Source organism: Dermacentor albipictus, chromosome 9 (assembly GCF_038994185.2).
Source record: "Dermacentor albipictus isolate Rhodes 1998 colony chromosome 9, USDA_Dalb.pri_finalv2, whole genome shotgun sequence".
In the NCBI taxonomy this organism is placed as follows: Eukaryota; Metazoa; Arthropoda; class Arachnida; order Ixodida; family Ixodidae; genus Dermacentor; species Dermacentor albipictus.
The window spans coordinates 15422709-15448041 of NC_091829.1; the positions used below are offsets into that span (position 1 = coordinate 15422709).

At 45.1% G+C, this 25333-nt stretch overlaps 1 long non-coding RNA gene across 2 annotated transcripts; it reads right to left on the minus strand.

Annotated features, from left to right (window-relative positions):
* Positions 1-11: 11 nt before the first annotated feature.
* On the minus strand, positions 12-25004 carry LOC135903740 (uncharacterized). Of its 2 annotated transcripts, none has more exons than XR_010564920.1 (6): positions 24702-25004; positions 22283-22424; positions 11238-11454; positions 6063-6313; positions 1592-1672; positions 12-560 (listed from the first exon to the last, which is right to left on the minus strand). It is a non-coding gene; the product is annotated as an uncharacterized lncRNA (long non-coding RNA). The 2 variants fall into 2 exon arrangements; XR_010564919.2 differs by having other exon boundaries at positions 133-560; positions 11238-11457; positions 24702-25002.
* Between the last annotated feature and the right edge of the window lie 329 nt (positions 25005-25333).

Below are 25333 nucleotides of genomic sequence, written 5' to 3' on the forward strand. Positions count from 1 at the left end.
TGGTGTCTCTATGACTGCTACTGTCTCTTTCACTGTCACTATGGCAGTCTACTGTCTCTTTCATTGCCACTATGGTGTCTCTATGACTGCTACTGTCTCTTTCACTGCCACTATGGTGTCTCTTTGACTGCCACTATGGCAGTCTACTGTCCCTTTCATTGCCACTATGGTGTCTCTTTGACTGTCACCATGACAGTGTAGTGACGTTAGGTGGTGTCTCTTTGAGGAGCAGTATGGGAGAGACCTTTGTCCTGCAGTGGGTGGCGTTCCTCTCTGTGGCACTGTAGTGTACTGACAGTAGCAGTTCCGTAATTGCGTGCGCCAAGGCTTGTTTGCTTGTCGGCGCCGCATGGAACACTTTCTTTCATCCGTTTATTATCATACGTGGGTATATCCCAGATAATTTCGGCGGTTCTGAGCACCGTAGAGCACATCATGACGTAATGTTGGAAGTTCTCCCTGCGGCAGGACCAGGTTTCATGTTGGAGTCCAATCACTTCGAGGCAGCCCTGTTGTTGGTGCTCGGTCTTGCCAGCGCCTCTGGTATACCAGTGTCACGTCTGGAAAGACATATACATCAGTAAAGAATGGACGTCGTGCGAGGCAGTGCATGCAGTGGAAAACATGACAGACAAGCATCTGTAGGGCCCCAGAAATATACCCTGCCTCGTTTTACAAACGCCTACTGTGCAGGTTGCAGCTCTTTCATAATTCTTGAACGTTTTCTCGGCCGCTACATGTACAGCCGTTAAAGCGCATGTGCGAATTTAATCTGCTTCCATCGTTTCACACATATAGCTCCGATCTACGACAGGCGAGCACCAGTCGTGCGCATGCGTTGATAGAGCACGCACCTTTCCACCCCTCGCCTGGGGCGATAAGCAGCCTGCGCAACACGCTGCCGGTCGCCTTTTGCAAGGCGATTACCGTGCCGCCCCGTCGGCCGAGTGGTAGTGTTTCGAGCTCGCACTCGCAAGGGCCCACGTTCGAATCCTGGGAGCCGGCAGGGAGTTGCCGCAGCTTGCGCCCATGGGATCTGACCCACTTCATTTCCTGGGAGCCGGCAAAATGAGCCCGCCGCAGCGCCCATGGGGTTCGGCGTGGTCCGCCACTCAGACTGGGTGGGGGACAGGGGATTCTTTGTGCTTTTCGCACAAAGTCTCCTCTCGCGTCCCTACGGGTACCTGAGTGGGCGGGTGCCCGTACTACTTTTTTCTATTTAGTTTTTTGTCACCGATCGTGGCGACTCGGGCCTTTGCGCTAGCGCCATACAACTCCTTCGTAATGAACGAAAAACAGCGCGCAAAGACAAGGCCTGTGTTTCTCCCCTTCTAGTCCAAGGACCAGAAGGGGAGAAACACAGGCCCTGTCTTTCCGCGCTGTTTTCCGTTCATTACGAAGGAGTTGTACGTCGCTAGCGCAAAGGTATTGGTTCACTATGAATCATAACAAATAAGCCTTCGCATTCAACTACTGGACATATCCATGAATCAATGTGCGGTGGTTCATGTTAACTAGCGCGACGCTCTTTGACTGACGGTACACGCACTGCGCAAGCCGCCTGTGAAACGTGAAGAACGTCTGCACTCACCTGCTTCAGCTGGCTAGGAGGACGTCTGGTGGCGACAGGAGACGCACGGAAGACGGCTCGAGAACCCAACTCCACGCACTCCTGCACCGGTTGAAATCAAAAGTTTTGTACAGGGCCGGGTGTTAGTTAAACACCCGCCTCTTTCCTGATAGTCTTCTCGAAATAGAAGTTGGCAGCGTTCACCAATGTAACTTTCTTTTTGGCTGTATCTGGTGCTCGTTGGCTTACTTCGAAATTCCTTCCCTGTTCACAACAATTCACATGAGTTCTGTATCGCGGAAGGCGTGTGGACGCATGTAGTATATGGCGCAGCTATTATAGAGCAGCACTGTTCTCTACAGAAAACATATTTTAGTTATAGTTCAAAAAATGAGGGTAGCATACAAAGGGTGCGCAATTATCAAGAAACAGTTTTATGTTCACTGCAGGACGAAGGGCTCTCCCTGCGATCTCCAATTAGCGCATGCAAATTTCATCGCCCCACCTAGTCTTCTACCGTCCTCAACTGCGCTTCCCTTTTCTTACCAGCCATCTTGTAATCCTAATGGTCCACCAGTTATCAAACCGGTGCATTACATGATTTGCGCAGCTCCATTTTTTTCTCTTGATGTCAATTAGAATATCGGCTATACCCGTTTGCTCTTAGATCCAAACCGCTCTCTGTTTTTCTTTCTTAATGTGATGCCTACCATTCTTCGTTCCGTCACTATGCCGTTAGAAAACCGCGATATCGATTCTTGACCGCCGGCTATTAATTAGTAAACTTGGTGCATACATGTTTTTTTTCGAACTGTTTTTATTGATATGCGTTACCAGCTAGCCCACCTATCCATCATTTTCGTTTTCAAGATTCTTTCAACAATATTTAGTCCCCAAATAGAAATTCAGCTTCCAACCGTCACTATAATTTAACCTTCTCTCTCAAATGCAACAAATTTCATTCAGAATTGTCCTGCGGTTATCTCAGGAAAGCGTTTTCGCGTTTAACATGCATTTAATAGGGCGCGTCGGATTTGGGCACGAGCTAAAGCTTGCTTTTGAGCCTCATGTTCCACACCTTTGTTCCCTGAATTAATGCCGTACAAGACAACCTCCTAGCTTGCCACCGTGTTCGCCTTCTCTGGGATTTCATATCCTCAAATTCTCTGCAGTTTCGGGATAGGCGACGGACGCACCACGCTTTATTTTCTTTTTTCCGCGTCTCCTTGTCTTCATCATTCCACCGCGAAACTCGCCCTTCCACAACGAAGTTACCGTTCGGTTGTGGAATGAATTTCTTTCCTGCCTCGATCATCAAAGCAGTAAAATGGGCTATACTGCGTCGTGAACACTACAATCGGTGACAAGATGTCGTCATACGTAAGTCCCTAAAATTATGCCAGTCTGCGGAGGCTATAGTTACTAGAGAGGGACACGTGGAGCACATTCTCGTTGCTCAATGACCTTCAACATAACAGTGAAGTGGTCATTTCCGTAAGGATTCTTCATAACGGTCCAGTCTAAGCTTACTAGGAAATTATCCACAAATGGACTTTTTTCGTCGCATCTCCCCACATAATGTGGCGAGCATTGAAATCTCCCGCGAGTATGCAGAGCTCGGTAAGCTTATAAACGGCTTATAGAAATCGCTTTTTCTGAGGTCACAGCTTTGAGGTATAGAAAATACGGTTAATAACTTATTAACAGAATAGCCGGAACTGACACTGCCTGAAGGGGCGTTTCAAGGGCGACGTGTCGACAGGCTATACACTTGTCTGCTACTATCGCTACACCGCCAGACGCGTTAGCTTCATCGCGGTCTTTCAGGAAGATTGTGTATCGACAAGGAAAGCTTGTTTGTTGGTTTCAGGTGCGTCTCTTGAACACACAACTACGGATTCTATTTGTATAGGAATTGTCTAACGTCGTCGAGGTTACGAAGACGCACTCTAACATTCTATTGTGGTATTTGTGTCTTCATAATGAGCAAAGTAATTGTGCTGTGTGTTTATAAGAGGCGAAGATTAGCTTTCGGGGATCTTTGCAGACGCCGTGAGATGAGATTTCCTTTTTCTTTTTTTTTTGAGTGGTCGAGAGAATCCCGCCGCTCCTTAGGCGCTGTCTGCGGCGTCTGACTGGGTGTCATGTCCATCGTGCCTTCTGGTGATCGCTGTGTTTGTGGCGAAGGCCTCTACACGTTCGGCGAGACCTTTGAGGCTACTTCTGCTGTGCCGACGGAGCTGCGCTAGCTGTAGGCAGAAGGCATTGCCGCCGGCTCACTTATGCGTCAGCCGGTAAGCCACTGGAAGGCGTCCTGACGCTGCCGCCTCTCGCGCCGCTTCTGCAAAGCTGTTCTTTTGCGGGTAAGGCACCAGCCCTCTTGCTTCCTTGAGTGAGAGGTTCTCTTTTACCTTAATTGCTGCGATTTGTTTCCACCTTTTCCAGGAGGGCCGGACAGCGAGTGTGCGGCGTGCAGTTTATACAGTGCAGAGGGTAATCGCAGGAATGAGCTAGGTGTCCGTGTGCACAGGTCAGTCGGCCTCGGCAGTTCTGGGAATTGCGGCCGAAGCTCTGGCATTTGAATCAACGGAGAGGGTTGGGGACGTAATGCCGTACTCGGATTTGGACGTCGCCTGCCTCGATGATTTATGGCAGCTCACTGCAACCCAATGTGAGAATTACGTGCTTAGGGTAAATTTTATTTTTTTTGTGACGCCTTATTTTGATTCGTATTACGTTGACAACATATTGTTCTTTCCATTCTTCAAGAAGTTCAGTTTCAGTCAGCTCCATCGAATCATCATCGGAAACCATACCATGGATGGTATTCATGGCTGCGGTATGGGATCACTGAAACCGACATGTTCCCGAAACCTTTTAATGTTGCTTTTCGTCGCGAACTTTCAAGAGGAGGTCGCCACTTGGAACTGTTGATACGTTATAGCCTGGGCCAATAGTCTGACTCAGACATTTTCAAACGACGAAATGCGAAATCAGCCTCGACGTCTTTCCTGGTTTCTCAGAGTGAATTGCTTGGTAGTGGGGGAAGTTCCCTGTGTTTCGACCAAAAAATTTAAATACTTATTCGGTGCGCCCTTGTTTCTGAGGGTAATCGGCGAGTTTTTGAAAGAAAATACCCCTTGGAAATGTTCAGGTTTTGGCATTAACGCCAGCGGCCAAGCGTAGAAGCCAACAATGGGACGCTGCAGGTCTTATAAAAAAAAAAACACAACTCCCGCGGGCGCCAACTGTGCGTTTCCGCTACAAGCAAATATGTGCAAACCCGGCTCGTTTTTCCATACAAGGTTAACCCTTGCTGGTGACAAGATTGGAAGTAAAAAGGAAGTGAATACAGGAAAGACGGTAAGTGAGAGAGAAAGTCGAAGGTTGGAGAGAGAGTTTCGAAAAAGGTAAACATTTTCAATTTAGTCGCATATGTAGGTATGCCATGGCAGCAGACTCTGTTTCGTGTAGCCCGTAAAACACACAATACTAATGACCCTACTAAGCCCTTCCATTCGTACTTTATTTCAAGTACCCCAATTAACCCACATATTTTCAAATTTGCGTACGTATTACCCACAACATTTACTTAATTTACACGAAATATGAACAATTAAGGTGTCCCGTAAGGTTCACCGACGACACCGGAAAAATTAACTACAAACCTGCATCAAAATCACGAATAACCGAGGGTTCAGCAATTCTTCGCGACGCGTCCATTTAAACTAGATACTCTAAAGACTGCACAGACATTACACGTTACATTCCCACCGTCTTCGTCTAACTTCAAGATTTCGTCTTATGCAGTTGTTTTAGGACTTTGGGAAAATATGTGAATGACGGCGGCACGATACTCTGAAACACTTGAATCAGTTAACTCTCTAATAAGACTTTAATTAGGCTAAATATTAGTTCACATTTTTCTGACTCGTTGCACGACGTGCTTCGTACGTCAATGAACCATAAACACCATGCCTCGCGTCATTCACCAAAGAGACGAGTATTCAGTAATTTTCAAAGCACAGTGTTGCTCCAGGCACTTCTACCTTTCTGTACACGTCACTAATACGATTGTTCCGCATTCATAGGCGTATCTACCGAGGGGAAAAGGGGGTCACCTGCACGACTTCATTTTCAGGCTGTTTTTACATAACAGCTAAACTATTACTTGTTTTGCGACAGGAGAAATAAACAGCACATATTCCGTATTTTGAAAAACGAGGCCCACTTTTTCCTGACGTGTACCGAAAATTAGCACTGTGTAGGTTGCTTATGTTCACTGAAAACAGTTATCGATTACATCTCTAAACAGATGCGACACCGACCGGAGGGAGCATCAAGAGCGCCTCAGGAGTGATATCGGCGGGTACCCCATGAACAACGCCCTTCACGCATGCGAGATGTGGAGGCATGAAAGCCCGAACCACAATGCTAGTGAATTTGGTCCAGTTAAGCAAATCATTGATGCAGTGAACATTAGATGGCTTACACAGAATGCCAGTCTTGCCGAAATGCCTTGCCTCCGAGATGTCAATGGAGTGTTCGGTTATACCGCGCAGCTCTTCCTCGAAAACTTCTGATTCGGCCAGCCGAATGGATCCAGCATCTGTGGGAACGATCGGCGCGGGCAAGGCGTTGACCCCATTGCGAAGAAAACACTCCAGGTGCACCGACTCCGTGGGACGACTAGCCGACCAGGACGAGCCCTGGTCGGCAACGGAAAGCCGTCATTTACGGCCCCTGAAAAAAAGAAAAAAAACACTATACAAGAAACCAAGCACTACGAGCAGTTAAAGTGTGGCCAATACTATTTCGGGTACGAGACAAGAAGGTCGCTTGGAAGCCTTGTTCTTATTTTTGTCCTCTAGTCAAATGGCTCAACCTACTCTGGGGATCGTCCATGGATCGGGTGGTGAAGAAACTGTTATAAATTTTATTTTAATAAATTAGGGTCAAATGAAGTAAGTATCTCGCAAATGGGATTTAAAGTGTCTCCTGTAACAGATGTCAATAATCAATTATTTAAACATTACATAAAATAATTTTGTGAGCATAAGCATTAAGAATTCTAGCATGCATTTTTTTATATCTCACGCAGAAAGATGCAAAGGGCTACACAAACGTTCCTGTGGCTGCAACCGAGTACGTTATTCCCAAAGGAAAGAATGACAGGAAGAGTCAAATTCAAGCCAAAGCTTGTGGAAGCGTTTTTCTAAAGATCTCTTCCGTGGAATCATGAAACGGCGGCATGTCAAAAAGAAATGTTTTAGATATTCACCCTCGTCGCATAAAGGGCACAAGGGCAATATAGCCAGACCAGTCCTGCGGAGGTAAAAGTTCAGTGGGGGGACTCGACACCGTAGTCTCGTAATCGTTATTTCAGTTTTTCTTGTGGAGCACCACTAGTTGTTCCAAGGAAAATTGGGATGCGAGAAATGAGATCTTGACAATGATGACTGCGAAGTTATTTGCAGTAGTATATTTTCTGAATCGCGCCGTAGTCATGAAAGTTGAGGAAGGTAAAATGGGGATTAAAGGTACATCGTGGGATGCTACTGCGAGAGCATCTGTATATTCGTTTAAGGCTAGACCTTTGTGGCCTGGCGGGGTATCCCCACTAAACGAACGAGACGTAAGTGTCTTGGGAAAAGAGAATAGGAAGTTTCTAATGAATCTGACAATTTCGATGTGGTTAGTGAAAAACAGATAGACTGGCAATCATTTAAGATTAAGGCTGATGACAGAGATGGTAGTTTACGTACAGCTAAGAGAATTGCCAATAATTCCGCCTGAAAGATAGTCGTCAAGTCAGGTAGCCGAATTGAAAAAGACTCATTTATATTTGGTGAACAATGCCCACACCTGCCTTTTGTTCACAGACGGAACCATCAGTTGCTATAAAGGTTTTTGTATCCAGGTGGCCAAGGTGGTCTTCCAAATTACTATTCAGATGTTGATAGAGAAAATGTGTAACAACTGTTTGGAAAAATATGATCAAATGCAGTTTTAGTGGCTGAAACAGAATAATTTAGTAAGATCACCTCCCATAGGTGAACATTTAATGCATGCAATAATTTGTGTAGGAAAACAAGTGATGGCAACGTGAGAGATAGAACTGATAGTAAAAAATGAGGCCGATTTATTAATGAAAGCATATTGTGATCCCCTCTCTGGTGATGCATAAGTTTTTAGAAAAGTTTGTACTGTTAGATTTGAAATCGCATTAGAGAAGGAAGGCGTGCCTGTTGATATAATGTATCATAAGGGACAAATTCAGGAAGCGCAAGACATAAACGTTTTCATACATCTCGTTCTCATAGAACCAGAGGCCGAATTTTTTATGCAGGTCCGCCAGAAAACAAAACGCAGCCAAGCTCTCTTATCGGGCGAACATACATGCAATAATCACAATGAGTAGATACCGACGCAACCCTAATCGCTTGCTGTTGAGTGTACGCAGCATTTCTACAGCGCGTGATCCATTTGAGTTAATATGCTGTCTGTGGACTCCAATTATGTTTTTCGGTGTAAATTACTCCCAGATATTTAAGTGAATTCACCTGTGGGATACTTTTTTGTCGATGAAGAACCGAAATTTTCCCAGGAACACTTTGAGGGAAAAGTAGGACGGCGCTTTTCCTGATGTTAAGCGAGGTTAATGCCATCAAGCCACAATTCTAGGCGGCTCATATAGGACTGTAGCGTTTGATACAAAGCATATTAATCTACCGATGCTGTCAGAAATTATATGTCGTCGGCGTATACGTATCAATGCACATTCTGTTGTAAAGGTACAGTACTCAATCAAACAACAAACAGCAATAGCGATAGGACTGATCATTGTGGTAGACCTCTTGACTGTTGATACGTTAATAAGCACAATACGCGTAGAGAGCAATGAAATTCCCTGCCGCTTAAACATTTATGAACGCATGCTACAAAATTATTTGGCAGACTTGCTTTCCGAAGCGCGTTTATTAGGCATAAATGTTTTATGCAGTCTTAGCCTTAGGGATGTCTAAAGTGACTAAGGCTGCGTATTTTTTCTGACATCGATCTAGTTGAATACGACTTTCTAGGTCGACATGGGCACACCAAATCAAGCACCCACGTCTGAAGCCAATGTGGCACAGGCTCAAAATTATATTCTCTATCAGCCAATTATCTATGCGTTCGCGTAAGATTCTTTCGATGAGTTTTACTAGGTTAAATGTAATAGATAACGGCGTACTGTTGTCGAATACATAACCGGCACCTAAATGTTTTAAGAAGGGGATTACTTTTGCAAGTCTCCATTCCGGAGGAATTGACGAATTTTTAATAGAATGTTTTACCGTGGTAAGTAATGTGCGCGATGATATCTTAAGTAAAGTTTTCATTATTGTCGTAGTAATTCAATCGGGGCCTTGCGCTGAATTACGCAGCTCGCTCAACACATTTTTCAACTCCGAAACTAGCTTGTTCGAAGTCATCACCATGTGTAGGCGTCGTAGTATGACAGGGCAAAATCGACGTAAAGCGACATTGTAAACCTTTAGCAATATCTTCCAGTAATTTGGCCAATTTGCAGGGAGTTGGAACCACATAGTCTACGTTTGGTTGTGCCGGAAGGACCTTTGTATTTCTAAGAAATTGAATGAGTGGTTTTCTGTTGGTGGCCTTTGAAAGAAAATTGAGGTGCTTACAATAAAAGTTGTCTTTCGCATTTGCAACTGATCTTTTAAATTCTAGGACACTGGTTACGAAGTAGTTCTTGCGACGCTGTTTTTCTTATTCTGTAATCACGTGAGCACTCTGCGTTCCACCAAAAGTTAGAAGATCCGCTTGTGGTGTAGTGCACAGTGAATTCAGATTTTTTTACGAAATATTTTAAAACAGGCAATAAATTTATACCCTTCTTCAATATACAATTGCTGATTCGATCAAAGCATGTGTAAACCTTTCTGAATGTGCTGAAATTAACAAGAGTATTTGAATGCATATTAATTCAAGTCAATGGGCATACGAGCTCGAAAAGAATAGGAAGGTGGTCACAACATGCGCCCGAGTTTATAGCAGACCAAGTGGGCATAGACAAATTAGTACTGGCGAAGATGAGATCTATTGCGGAAAGTGACTTACTAGAAATAAATGTGGGTATGCGTGCGTTAATGCATGATAAAGTATTGTTAGCAGCCCACTCCCAAAAACGTTCACCACTCAAATCGGTCTTGTACTCACCCGAAGTATGGTGAAAGCTAATGTCTCCGGCAAAAATGATTCCTTTTCTGCAGGACCTAATTAATGTATCTACGACACGAGTATTTAGAATGCCTCCGGGGAAATAAACATTAGCTAATGTGAGCGGGATGCAGCCTGGAATAGAAATGTCTATAGCTAAAATTTCACTTTCTGAAATGCTAAGCCATTTTAGTCCGGTTCGCAGTTGTTGAAGACATAAAGGCAGCTGAACCTCCACCACGAGAGGGAGGGTCCAAGCGAAACGTACGGTAATTTTTAGATGAAATGCCTTTTCTGCTGATAACCTAGTTTCTTGTAATGGAAACATATCAGGTGAGTGTTGGCTACAGAGGCAGTATAAGTCAATAGCAGCGGAGTAAATGGAATGGCAATTCCATTATATTATTTATAGCGTACATATGTTTGGCTAAGATCGGCAGCAAAATCTGCCTTGTCTAGGGTGCTATCCTTCAAAAAATCTTTAAAAATATTCTCTTTCTATCACTTTTTAGTCTTCATGTTTTGTGTCATTGTTGATCCCTACGCTACAGGAGATGCGCGGGGTTTAAGGGCACGGGAGTCGATCTCCAAGTTCGTTTCGTGCGAGTCACAATCTGAACCCCAATCTGATTCCTGTTCTGCCTGATACACTGGAGATGTCTCGTTAGATTGAATTTCAGAAGGGCTTGGATTTGATGTTTGGGCATCATTTGCATCAGAAGCATTGAAAATGTAGAGGCCATGGTTGGGCGTGCAAGTACCTAAAGGAGTTGAGTCATTTATGTGGTAACCATTCGTGCTAACGACTCCGATAGGCTCACAACTAGATTTTCCATTGTCTTCTGAATTGCTCTCTATACTGTCGAAGCTCTGACATCAGAAAGCGAGGAGTCTACTACATGAGATCGCCTATTTGCTACACCGGCATACCTGCGAGATCTCTGTGCGATGATATAGCGGATTTCTCGTCTTCAGCATCTCTCTTACTCAATTATTTCTAAAATTTGTAATTCCTACGCTCTGGCAGAACAGTTAGTATACTCAGCTGAGTGAGAATTACTGCTGAGGCAACGCTGTTTTTCCTGTGATGAACAATTTCTTATTCGTATTTTTTTCACATTTACGACAGCGAGGAACCTATCGGCATCCCTTAATACTATGCCCGTAGCACCAACACCTAATACATTGAAGGGGGCGAGAAGATAGCGGTTCAACTCGGTAAATGAGTGGTCACGCTTTGATCTCTGTCAGACGAGCTGTTCCAGCGAGGGTAACAGTGACTGTTTCTGTGGGTATCTTGTTCTCAAATAAGCGAGAGGAACGAAATACATACCGCTCCGGCGACAGAAAGCATGTATAAAATTTCTGAAGGGAAAAAGTTCGAGTCGATCCCACGAACCAGTCCCTTTACAAAATACAAGTGAGAAAGAATGAAGGAGCTCACCGGACGTAAGGCGAACGCAGTACATTTGAGAAGGTCAGTGACACAGGCCTGGTCTGGCGAACAGCAGAGAATGCCACCGCGACCGAACTGCCGTACTTCGGTGATCAGCTGGTAGCGGGGTGTCGCCATCTAAAGTTCTTCCAGATTTAATCTGGGTTTTTTCGTTCGAATTGACTCTCCATTGGACGGTACCAGGGCCACAGGAACCTTGGTCAGTCTGCTGCGCAAGAGAGGTTCAATGGGATAATCATGAGGTGAAAGAGAAGCCAGCCAACCAGCCAGTGTTTGCCTGGTTGGTAGACGAAAGGGATATCAATCTGGTGGGCCTAGGCCAATCGCCGCCCGATATCGGGCCGTCCCCCGAGAGGGTGCACTAACACACCAGGAAGGAGCCTCTCCAGTAAAAGGGTTCGCACTGTTGCACTGCGAGGATCCGTCAAAGAACCCGGTAGGGCCAGCGACCGAGCAGTGCTTCCTTGCTTCCAAACGGCTCCGCGCGTGACTCGCAGTGAATTTCGATGCCTTGCCTGCTCCTCACTTGGAGCGCTTACCCACTGCAGGGGACTGGGGGTTAAAGGGAACGGGTAGGAGAAACAGCTAAACGGAAAAGTAAATCAGAGCGAAGTATAACGTTCCTGATAATTAGCAAATAGAAATTTCCTGGTGGATGCAGAAATAAAGATATCCGTCATTAGATAGAAGCGGCAAATTTTGTGTCCGTGTGCCTGTGCACGTGCGTGCGTGTGTGATTTAGTGTGCGATTTAACGATCTGTCTAATTACTGATCTTGAGAATTAACATGGTAGCCTTCTTGTGTCACTGAGGTATTCGCAGATGTGTTTCTGTGGCTAAAACACAATGAAGAAGCCCCGAAGGAGTGGATATTTTGTGTAGTTATAGAAATACCGAATTTTCGGAATGAAAATTTGTATTTCTTTCTCTGATTTCTAAATCGGCGTCATGCTTGTAAAAAGTGATCAATGGTTTTGGGTTCCTGGCATGTAGGACACAGGGCCGATGCCAGACCAGACATGTATTGGTAAAAATTTTGTAAAGATTTCTAATTTGCGTATAGGACACCATTCATTGCCTCATGAAAAGGACAAGTGATTAAATTCCGACGTTTCGATTTTATATGTTGTAGAATCTTAAAAAATATAAGATTTTGCATACCTAGCCGCAGTGACATAAGCCGAAGTAGGCATAACGGACATAAGGTGGTTCCGGAGGCTTTGAGTATTTCGTCTACTAGTTGCGAGAGGAATGCTTTTCCACTGTTGCTCAGGAGGACGTGAGGAGCACCATGACGCAGTATTAAGACTTGAAGTAGGAATGCAGCCACTTCAGAGGCTGAGGATGAACTCACACAAGCTGTTTCGGCGTAGCGTGTCAAGTGGTCAGCGGCTGTCAGGATCCATCGTTTACCGGTGAGGACCACACAGGTCAATGCAAACGACTTCAAATGGTTGCGACGGACACGGAACCGGTTAGTGTTGTACGCTTGGAGCTGATGTAGGGAGCTTTCGACGCTGACATAGGGCGCAGGAAGCGACATACCTCGCTACACTGGCGGACAAGCCAGGCCAGTAGAAGCGACCTTTGATGCGGTCGTAGGTTAGCCGGAAACCAAGGTGACCAGCAGTCATGTCATCGTGAGAAGCCTGCAGGACATGAGCACGTAGAGAGCGTGGCAGGACAGGTACCCAGCGTTGACCGTCAGGGTAATAGACATGACGGTACAGGACGCGGTTGTCAATCTTAAATTGCGTCAGCTGTCGACGAAGGTGGGCGTTAGGCGGGCGCGAAGCTCCTTGAAGGCGGTCTATATGATGCGCCGACAATAAGAGTCGGCAAGTTGATGAGATTAGAAGAATCTGTTGTCGTGTGTAGGCATTTCCTCTATAGTGGCCAACGAGAAAGCACATGAAGAGGGATCGTTCGAAAGCTTGTCACGGATTGTAGTTGGAGGTCCATTGCATGGTGTCGTAGGAAGCAGACAGCGAGAAATTGCGTCTGCATCCTGGTGTTTTTTCCGCACTTGTAGACAATAGTAAAGTCGTATTCTTGCAGATGAAGAATCCGCCGACCAAGTCATCCAGACAAGTTCTTCAGCGTTGAAAGCCAGCATAATGCATGATGGTCTGTAACGATGGTAAAATGGCGGCCGTGAAGTTAAGGTTGAAATTTCTGCACAGACCAAACGATAGCTAGGCATTCCTGCTCCGTGATGGTGTAATTTTTTTCGGCGTTTGTCAAAACGCGACTTGCGTACGCGACGACCCTCTCACCTAAAGTGTCGTCGCGCTGTAGGAGAATGCCACCTATGCCGTGACCACTAGCATCTGTATGCAGGAGGGTAAGAGCAGCTTCATCAAAATGGCGAAGTACTGGTTCAGAAGTGAGAGCGCACTTCAGATGAGCGAACGCTGATTCATATTCAGGAGACCACACAAGGGGAACATTAGAACCCAGTAATTTGTGCAGAGGTGACGCTATTGAGGCGAAGCCTCGTATGAATCGGCGAAAATAGGAAGCTAGCCATAGGAAACTACGCAAATCTTTGGTCTTTTCGGAACGAGGGAAGTGCAGAACTGCCGAAACCTTGTCAGGATCAGGACGAATGCCGTCTTTGCTCACAATGTGAGCTAATAATTTGATCGTCTTGCTCGCAATATGGCATTCCTTGGTGTTTAGCTGAAGTCCAGCGTTGAGAAGGCACGCGAGAACTTCATCCAGACGTTTCAGGTTGCAGCAGCAGCCTTTGGTAAGATGCCGTGCTACGGATCTCTTCGGCTTATAACTGGCCATGAACTAACATCTTGCAGAAAGTTAAAAACTGATTTTCTGTCAAAAACAAAATGGATCAGCACAAAGCAACATAGCTGGATGAAAAGGAATATTCTGTCGGTAGGCTAGAGGGAAGTGTTTTCTTTCCTTTCAGCTTCCATTTCTCTACACTCCAGCAATATATAGAGGGCGATTAGTATCTCGCCACATCTACAGCATATTGGAGGTTCACTACTGGTCAACAGATAGGAGTGCGTGCCATACGTATGACCTATCCTAAGGCGGTAGAAAAAGACCTCGATTCGCCATATTTTTGTTCTTGATGGCAAATTTCCTAATTGGGGCTTGATGAAATGAAGTTTATCGGAGATTTCGGTGTCCCCATCTATTGAAGGCCAAACCTTAAACGGCCAATGGAAAAACTTAGAAGGCCAAGGAAAAACTTATAAGGCCAATGCCTTCTAAGTTTTTTGGACAAAAAATGGCTTTAGATCTTCGACTTGGATACCTACGGAAGAGTTACCAGCTTTCGTTGGAATGGATGTGGCAGTTTCACCTGCAAGCATGTTGCCCTTAATGCCTCTGTGCCCAGGTACCCAACATATGACGTGCTGATTAGATGTATATGCTGGGCACAGGAGCGAATATAGATAATTGAGTACAGGATTGTTGTGTTTCTGAAGTGACATTAGATGTTTTACTACACTAAGAGGGTCTGTGAATATAATAGCCTTTTGTAATTTTGTTTTCCTGATATCTTTAACAGCTGTCAGTACAGTACATGCCTCACCAGTGAATATGGTTGTTTCCGGGTGTAGGACGTTAGATTCTGAAAATGATGGGCCGACGGCTGCATACGAAACGCCGGCATGCGACTTTAAGGCATCTGTGCAAAATTATTGGCAAGAGTACTTCGACTGACGTTCAAGAAAGTCCATTTCAATGCGTACCTGGGGAGCGTTCTTTGTTATTGCAACGAACGAAGTATCACACTTAACGAGATGCCATTGCCACGGCGGATATAGTTTGACAGGAGCCATTAGAGAATTTTCAAAAAGTGGAACATCGACTTCTTTATTAACCTTCCGTACAAACAATGTGAAGGGTTCTCTAACTGCCGGTCGATTATTAAATAAAGTTGCAGCCGTCATGTTGTTTACACTTGGGTAAGAGGGATGTTCGCGGTTTGCGTTTACCTTCAGACAGTACATAAAACTTGAGTACCTCTGAAGATGAAGCGCCCACTCATTAGCTTCAATGCAAAGGCTCACGACAAGACTTTTCCTGAAGGCACCGGTCACCAGGCGGATACCTTGGGGATGGACAGGATCCAGCATCCTCAGTGCACTATAGGTTGCCGGTTGATAAACTATGGCCCCATAATCTAAGCGTGTTCGTATAAGGCTCTTGTAAAGGTTCATGATAAACTTATTATCACTACTTCACGTTGCGTGTGACAGAATTTTAAGAAAGTTCATTGGTTTTGGGCATTTGTTTCTAAGGCACTTCAGGTGTGAAACAAAGGTCAATTTCGTGTCTAAAATTACGCCTAAATATTTGTGTTCTGTACTCACAGGTATGTGCAGCCCCTGAAGTTCTACATCAGGATTTGCTATTAGACCTTTTTTTTGAGTGAAATGACGACAGGTGCTCTTTGCTAGCTTGAAGCCATTTTCATCGGCCCACTTACATACCTTCTTTAGACAAAGCTGTACTTGTCGCTCACAGATAGCTAGATTACATGACAAATCCCATCTAAACGTCATCAACATATACCGAACAAAATGTACTACGCAGTATTGATGAGCGCAATGAATTAATTTTTATGATAAAACGTGTGTAGCTAAATACGCCGCCCTGCGGTACTCCAGTTTCCTGTTGATATGGTCTCGAGAGAACATTACCGATTCTAACACGGACAGAGCGGTTTAATAAATAGCTTTCGATTACATTAAGCATTTTTCCGCAAGTGCCCATTTCCGATAAGTCACGTGGAATTTCATGCCACCACGTGTTATCGTAAGCCTTTCTCATGTCTAAAAACACGAAGAGAAAGAACTGTCTATAAAAGCGTCACGAATATATGCTTCAATGCGAACGAGGTGGTCTGTCGTCGTTCGGCCTTCCCTACAAATACATTGTTATCGGTCAAGAAGCGTGTTTGATTCAAGGAAGTGTAAAAGCCTGCGATTTATCATTTTTTCAAAGAGTTTACACAAACGACTGGTGAGTGCTATAGGCCAGTCGCTTGCCACAGAGGCAAGCGACTGGCCTATCTTTACCTTGTTTCAAGACAGGGACAACAATCACCTCTTTCCAGGCCGATGGAATGTCTCCACTTTCCCAGATAATGTTCAAAATAGACAACAGAGCTCTCTGCGTGTCAGGGTGAAGTTGTTTTAGCATTATGTACATGACTCTCAGCTACTGATGCCGATTTCGTCCAGCTGTTCAAGGAAGCTCTGAACTCGGCAATGCTAAAAGGAGGATGGTTGCACGGTTCAGTTCCGCCACATTTACGGTTCAGTGGCGCACTTTCTGCTATCTGTTTATGTTTATTGAATGACTGTGAGTAGTTCGCAGAGCGTCCTCCCAGAATGTTCGCCTGGTCTTGACGGCTGTAGCCTTGATCATCGACCATAGGCATATTGTAGGTTTGTCGACTAACTAATTTTCTTAGCCTGTTCAATACCTTTGCTTCTTACATATAGCAATTTATGCTTCTGACATTTTTCGCAGCTTCCTCGTTTAGCGATACCACGCGTTCGTCTGCCTTTGTATTTCACTTGCTTAAAGTTGATGAGGGTTTCTGCCGTTGGAGACTGACGTAATAAACGCCAGGCTTTGTTTTGCTCCTTACGCGAATTCTTGCATTAATCATTCCACCACGGCACGTGCCTCTTTTTTGTAGTCCCCTTCGTTTGTGGAATGCACTCTATTGCAGGGTCATCTATAAAAGCGATAAATTAAGCAATAGCATCGTTCACACTAAAATCTTTAAAATCATTTATCTGCATCTGGGTGATTTCCGCAAATTTTTTCCGATCTGCAGATGCAACTTTCCATCGAAGGCGGTGTGGGAGGAATTCATTTTGTTCTAAAGTTCTTAGGCAGATGGGAAAATTATCACTCCTATGTGGGTTTTTAGGTACCTCCCATTCTAGGCATGGTACAAGTGTGGCAGAGCAGATAGATAAATCTATCGCAGAGTACGTGTCATGTGCTGTGCTATAGAATGTCGTCTCCTTTTTATTTAGTAAGCATGCGCCAGAAGAAATAGAAAATCTTCTATTAAGCGGTCTTTGACGTCGCATCTAGAGTCTCCCCAGAGTGTATGGTGGCGTTGAGATCCCCAACGAGTACGTAAGGCTCGGGCAGCTCATCAATTAGACTAAGAAATTCTGTTCTTTGGACTCGATCGTTGGGTAGTATCTACACAGGAGAGATTGTAACAAGTTTTCCTAACAGTATGGCTCGAACCGCAACTGCCACAAGAGGCGTTCGGAGGCCTGACATGCTACATTCTTATCAACTATAATTGCGACACCACCGGACGAAGCGACAGCATCGTCACGGTCTTTGCGGAAAACGTTATATTGTGGTAGAAAGGCCGTCTGTGTAAGTTTTAAATGGGTCTCTTGGACACACAGCACCTTTGGATTATATTCACGCAGTAGTTCATTGGCATCATCGAGGTTATGTAGAAGTCTCCTGACGTTCAATTGTAATATTTGTGTCTCCATATTAAGGAAAGTGTGCATGCTGTGTGTTCTGAGAGGAATGCTGATTTAGATTACAGAGCCCTTCCCGGGCCCCGTACTGCGGAGTTTGTCTTTCTTGCTGCAGTCCTGAGACTGGCGGCGGCCCTTCGGCGATTGCTGCGCCGTCTGGCTTGGAGTAGTGTCCATCGCCTCCTGAGAGGCAGTGGACGTCCGCTCTTGTGGGCGGCGAGTTTGCCGTGAAGAGCTCAACTGAATAGATGAAGCCTTCGTGCAAACCAACCCTGAGGTCGATGGGCCCACTTTCAGTGACAGTGAAGCAGCGCTGCTATCGCCATGGAGGCGATAGCAGCCACACTCTTTGTGGGCCGGGCAGATGCCGGAGTCATGCTGCGGCGTTGCCCCCTTACGCGCCGCGCCATCATAGCTTGCGCTATGAATTAATGAAACACGTTTCAGCGCTTCTTTAAATGATGTGTTTTCTTTAACTTACAGTGTAATAATGTCTTTTTTTCTTTTTGCCACATTGGACATGATCGGCAATTTGTGGCAGGATCACCATCGCAGTTAGTTATTGGAAGCGCGCTCTTCACCACATTTTGCGCAAGTGAGACGCCCTCGGTAGCTTTGTGAGCCATGACCAAATATTTGACATTTGAAACATCTGCGTGGATTTGGAATGTATGGTCTTACTCGTGCTTTTGTGTATCCTGTATTGAGAGATTCTGGCAGCAGACTTGTATCAAAGGTGAGAATGAGATGTTTTGTTGTCGCACTTGATCGTCATTCTTTGTACTTTGACAACATCCTGTTCGTTTCAACCTTCGAGTAGTTCTTCTTCGCTCAGATTCAAAAGATCAGCATCTGATCCGCACCTGTGAATGTGTTCATTGAGCGATGTGGGGTCCCTATGATTTCGACATCGCCATTGTCATCCCCAGCCTGTTTTATGTCCACTGCAGGACGAAGGCCTCTCCCTGCGATCTCCAATTACCCCTGTCCTGCGCCAACCGATTCCAACTTGCACCCGCGAATTTCCTAATTTCATCGCTCCACCTAGTCTTCTGCCGTCTTCCACTGCGTTTCCCTTCTCTTGGTACCCATTCTGTAACCCTAATGGTCCAACGGTTATCTAACCGGCGCATTAGATGACCTGCCCAGCTCCATATCTTTTTCATGATGTCAATAAGAATATCGTCTATATTCGTTTGCTCTCTGATCCAAACCGCTCTCTTTTTGTCTCTTCGTGTTATGCCTAGCAATCTTCGTGCCATCGCTCTTTGCGCGCTCCTTAGCTTGTTCTCAAGCTTCTTTGGCAGTCTCGAAGTCTCTGCCCCATATGTCAGCACTGTTAAAATGCACTGATTGTACGCCTTCCTTTTCAATGATAATGGTAAGCTTCCGGTCAGTAGCTGACAATGCCTGCCTTATGCGATCCAGCCCATTTTTATTCTACGAATTTCCTTCTATGAAACGCCTCCGTTTTGTCTTCCTGCTGCAACCGCTACAGTGGCCGTCGCTTGCAAGACAGTGCTTCACAAGCGCACCAAGTTTTCTGCACGATGATAAGATGCTATCACCGCTCGCCTATCGACTCAAAAGAAGCACTGCATGTGCCGCCAATAAATGTGAACGGTGCCGCGTCGCCATCACGGCCGAGCCATCACCGGCTAAAGCACGTTGGTGGAAGCTGCATACTCGCTCGAACAACCTAATGTACTCAGAACGCCCTTTTTCGACCAGCCGAACAAGGGGACAACCCTTTGAGCGCTCCGAAACGACCACCCGAATAAGCCATAAGCACGTGCGGATCCAGGGGTCATGTTTCGGATCTAGAAGCATTTTAGTGGCACCTTCATCATACATATAGTGTTGGCGCCCATATTAAATTTTCCGGGCCTAAAAATGCCCTATCGCGTGTTTTGTGCCACGTTACTTTTGTTTATAATGATATAACCTGCTGGGGTACTTGGCTGAAGAAAGCCGGTTATTAGCACAAACAGCTTGCCAGTGTAAATGTGTTATTAACAGCATTGCAGCAAACTAGATCACCGATGTGGGAAGGGCTCAGACTGCTCTACGCGACGATACACTTGAAGGTGACATCATTGAGAAACTTTAATGCTCAGATGCAACTCTGCACCAGGAATGTGGGGATTATTTTGGATGTTCGGGAAAGTTTCGTCACCATTCCCATCGGATATGACGCTACATGTGACCTACGTCCAAGTGAATCAATTTGTTTGGGTAGGGGGGGAAGGGTTAGAGACACGCACAGATATGTAGATAGATGGACACCGGAAAGTGTTTAAGGTATCCGAATAATGCTAATATTATTTTAGAAAATTGTGGGTTTTGCGTACGAACATCGCGATCTGACCATAAACTACGCCGTAGTGCAGTGCTCTGAATTAGTTTTTGTCTACTCGCGGCTTTCTAACTTGCACTGGATGCGTGGTTCACGAGATTTCCTGTATTTTTAATGCGCTAGAGTTATGAGTGTAAAAGTGAAAAAAAAAACCGTTGAAGTGTTGGAAGCCTGTCATGTAGTAGAGGTGTGTGTGTGTGTGTGTGTGTGTGTGTGTGTGTGTGTACACACACACCTCTACTACATGACAGGCTTCCAACACTTCAACGGTTTTTTTTTCACTTTTACACTCATAATTTAAATTACACACACACACACACACACACACACACACGCGCACACGCACACGCACACGCACACACACACACACACACACACACACACACACACATGGATCCAGGACCTCAAAGAAGTGCGGCATAATGCCAGCGATTTTTTGTCACACTTATCGCTAAATCACCCACCGAATTTCTTTTTTATTTCGCCTACATAGGAACATGGCCGCAGTGCCGAGATCGTACCGACAACCTTGTTCTAGCATGAAGGCAAGCGTCGCATTATAATCTTGCGATGACTTTCGAAGAATACGTGCGCGCTGTTATTGCACGGTAACGAGGCAACACCGTCGGCCAGAAAAGTGTCTGTATGTGTTTTGTGACAAGGAAATAAGCGATTACCAAGATCAGCAGCGAAAGTGTTTACCGGCATTTCTAAGCGCAACTAATGTTTTCTTGCTTTCCACCATCGTCTACCTACCCTTGTGATAACCTAAACACATTCAGCGTGCCCGCGAACACAATTTGGAGCTTATTAGTACAAAAAATATCAGTGCCGCGTACCGCACTTGCAGCCAGGTCGTCTGCAGCCTGTTCCAGACTGCGTTCTGACACTCTTGCACAGCTCTGAGCATGCGCAGCCGTTGACTAGGCGACTGAGCATAGTTAACCTGTATAGCATACACCTCGTCATCGTTTATTTTTCCTCCAGAGCGACCACCGTTTCTGCTATCGTTATAGTATACCATATACGCCGCACTACACACAACTTATCGACACTTTCACGATATCAGCAATATTGATAGTTCGCATCAAGACGTTGTTCGAGCTTGCTATCTTACATTGAATATTTGCTGGCTTCATTCGCTGCGCTCTGCTGCCCTCAATGGGCACGCTATTGTGTCGGCCATTTGCTCTTGCCATTTGTCTTGCCTTGGCGACAGAAAAAGAAAAACCAACAACAACATTTACCTTAGGGTAAATTTAATCCTCAGCGCACTCAATATGACACCGTTTCATTTCAGAGTGCTTAGTACTGGTTCAATCACTATAGTCTTGCTACACATGACCACATTGGTGAATGCACATATAAATGTTATGTTTGACTGGATGTTCGACGTGCGGTGTTCTGTAGGTCATGGTGTAAAAATAGTTTCTTCAAGCTAAGTTTATGCGCGCACGGCATGGGGGCATTGAACGCGATTGCTTTTTCTGTTAGCTCATTTCTTTTTAATTTTGGGCTGCCAAGTTCGGGGTGTGGCCCTTACACGACTTTGTACGGTAGAGCTTATTTGTGACGCCAAATGAATGTGCTGAATCGAGCAAGGTTGATAGATCATTTGTCTAGAAATCTGTTAATGTTTTCTGTGGGCTCATATCACTTTGCTGAGTTGAAAATTACCGCTGGCAATTGAGGCAGTCCCAGTCCCACAGCTGCTTCTTGATTTGAAGCAACCATGCAAAACGAACCAGCTGACATAATTATCATGTTACCTGATCCTATGCCGCTCTGTGAATGAGTGAATGCTGACGTCACATGAGAGGTACCATAGACGGCAACAGGTAGTGCCCCTCCAATTTCCCATTTTGGTCATTCTCTAGATTAGAAAGGCTCCCTAGTCGCTACAACCCATCAATTGGTTGTTACCGAAGCCTAATTTTTCAGTCGTACTGAAAGCTTGACTTAATACTTTCCTTTAGTGTTCTGTCAAAACAGACTACTGAGAAACTCCGCGCAACAAACATCGAAAGCTTTCACACTATGAATTGAGTTCCTCGGTCATGGGCGAATACAGAGGAGCGCCATAAAAAATATGTAGCAATAATAGGGGGATGGGGGCTACGGGTGACCTACTGCCACAATCGCAAGTGCAACCCTATGCAATTTTCGCTCACGTGAGATTTCGTTGCAGTTTTCCTTCCCCAATCGCTTGCAAGGAACCCCAAGTTCGCCACCAGTGGCCTTGGCACTCAACTTCGTGCTGCGACGCCTGTGCCCTTCTGGTTGATCCAGTAAACCTCCTCTCTGCTCCAGTTGCTGCAAAACAGAAAATTCGTCACTAGGGCTCGGCGAATAATGAAATTCTAGAATCTATATACACACATAATCGAAGGTAAACTACAACGAAAACAGATTTAGATAGTGAATTAAACATTTAATGAAAAACATTTGCTCTCGTTCCATAACTATACGCAAATGTTCGCGTTTTTCTTGTCGTTTTGGTACGTTTTTGAACGCTTGGTAAAACAACAGCACAGCCTATTCATTAGCAGAACGCTACCCACGTTGTTAAGATCACCGCATACGTTTCTTCACTGTACTCATTGCTTCTAAACCATAGCTTAGAATTACAGGCAGAATGTTGCATTTCGGGGACACTCGTGAAACGAATTTTGAGATATACACAGCTCAACTCTGAGGCTCATTTTAGGCTCAAACACGCGCGCGATCGTCGTGCGGGATGCTCCGGACGCCGCTACGGCAGCAGTTACACCGGCCATGCCAAACTGCCTGGCGACTGGCCGCTCTAGGCACTTTACGTGTATCCGGAAGCTTCTTTCATGCCCGAAAAAACACTTAGGTAGCACGTATTGAGCAACAGAGCGCTGTATCGGGAGTTTATGTTGCTCTACAATTCTTTCACTGACACTTATCATCTAATTGTAATACTACAGACGATTAATTAATTAAGACTAATTGTATAATTAAGCGGTATGCAAAAAGTAAACAATCTGAGTATCTCCAAGCGATGGCAAACAACGTTACCTTGGTTCTGTCCAGCTACGTGGCATTCGCATACATTATTAAATCTTGGTGCATGATAGTTGGGACACCTTGTGTGAGGGATATTAGTGTTACATGTTTCCGTTACATTCTCTCTTAGCAAGCGACCACTGATCGAAATCAAATACGCTTCAGTTAACATCGTCAGCTAGCCTTCACACCTCAACAACCAGAGATTCGTAGAGGGGTACTAAAGTGTTCCCGTCTTTCATGCGCGAGATGAAAGTCACTGAGTAGTGGTGCCAAGCATGTTCCAGGAAGCAAATGTTGACTGTAAGAAGACATAATGAAACACAGAGCATCGTGTAACCTGCGTGTATTTCTTTGTCTCCGTCTTCCCGTTTGTCGTACAAAGGGCCGCGAAATTTTCGAGCACAATATCTGTGTCGCCCTCACTTAGCAATATCTCTGGACACATCATGCAAAGTCCCAAGTTATGCTTGGGACTTGAATGTATTATCTGCGACTATACGTGATCACGGCTATCCGAGGGTCCTAGGGACTGTGCAGTTCACAGTATAATTCTTTTGTTGCGTGTATTGTATGTACAAAATGGCCGATTACACTGTCCTGCATATCTTTGAATGCATACGTCTTGTTCCTGTCAGCAGCCCAAGCTCTACATTTCTATATCACAATTTCGAGTGCTACACTAACTTTCCTCTTGTTGAATGATTTTAAAAGTTCAGCGAACCTGACGTTATCTATGAGCTGCAAAACGTTCGCGCTCCGTCTGGTCCTTGCTAGCTTGGGACCGTTTTCTCGTTTCCCGTCTTTGTGCTAGAGGCTCAACTACGCCTTCAAACTATTGCCTATTAAGTTATTTTAATTTATTGCCTCTATGTCAACCTGAAAATCCTGTACTAAACCTTTGTGTGTGTCTGGAATTAATTGTCCTAATTTTTTCTTTCTTTTATCCAGATCATCATCCATTAAATCTGTCCTCATTTTCCGTGAGAGCGTATTTTTTTCTCTTCTGATGTCATTGGATCTCACTGGATACACCTAATACATCAACTTTGTTACAATGTTCACTCCGATTCTTGTTTCCCTTTCGGGCCTATTCCTACGAGCATTATTCATTACTAACAAGCGATTTCCTTTCATGAGCAGCACCAGCATATGCCTCCTTTACTTTTTCTATTGTCGACGCTAGAATAGCCAGGTGCCTGTTCCTTAGCACGCTTTTTCGTTGTCTTAGCTTCCCTCAGCTGAGCAGATCAGTAATTCTATAAAAATTTTACCTGGGGTTGACTTACATGCAATTCCACAGATAAAATTCATATTTTTTTTCTATTTCTGCAAGAAAGCCAGCATTTATAATTCATCTGCATCATGAAATCTGCTTGTTTCATCGCAGTTTTCAATGAATAGCACTTGGGTCATGAGGCGGTTGCTAGGCTTTAGCTGCTGCCAGCGATTTCAACAACTGAGGTGGACGGGTTTACGCCAGCGACGCTCAGAAATGCATTCACCTTAAAGTCCGTTCGAACTTTGTTGACACGGAAAACGGTTTTAAACTTCACTCACCACTTCGCCGTAGGCCTCGCCTTCCACGATGGCAACGGAATCTGCCGCCTCGTGTCCCTCGCTTGGGCGCCCAATTCCGTGCGTTTGTCGCGGACAGTCCTGCTTCACACACTTTCTATTTCGTCGATATTAAGGCCGTGTCTCGCGTAATTATCCCAGCAATTAAAACGGCAATAATAAACAGCCGAACGGCGGGTTCCATTCGCAGCGGGACGCCCACAAAAGGCGCCAATTACGACGGGTATTTTGTCGGTAACCGTCAAAATTGACCGGACATATTCGTCCCCCCCCCTCCCCCCGTTTTCAGTTCTTTTTTATTTGCCTCGTTTTCCCTGGGCATGGGTTGAACGTCAACAAAGTGAAATGCTACTGCACCGATAAGCTCAGTGGCAGTGTTATCGCGGCCCATTTTGATCATGCAAGGCCATTGGCGAAAAGTTGTCAAGAATGTGTTCCGCAAGTTGTAGCACATGCACTTCTTTTTTTTTTCGTCCTTGCATTAAAACCTGCTCCTCTCTATTTACTGGCACCCCTCCTTAAGTCAGGTCAGGCTTGCCAGAATTAAAATTAAATTCTGGGATTTTACGCTTTAGCAACCACTACAAGCACTATCTGTTTACGAGGCACGCTGT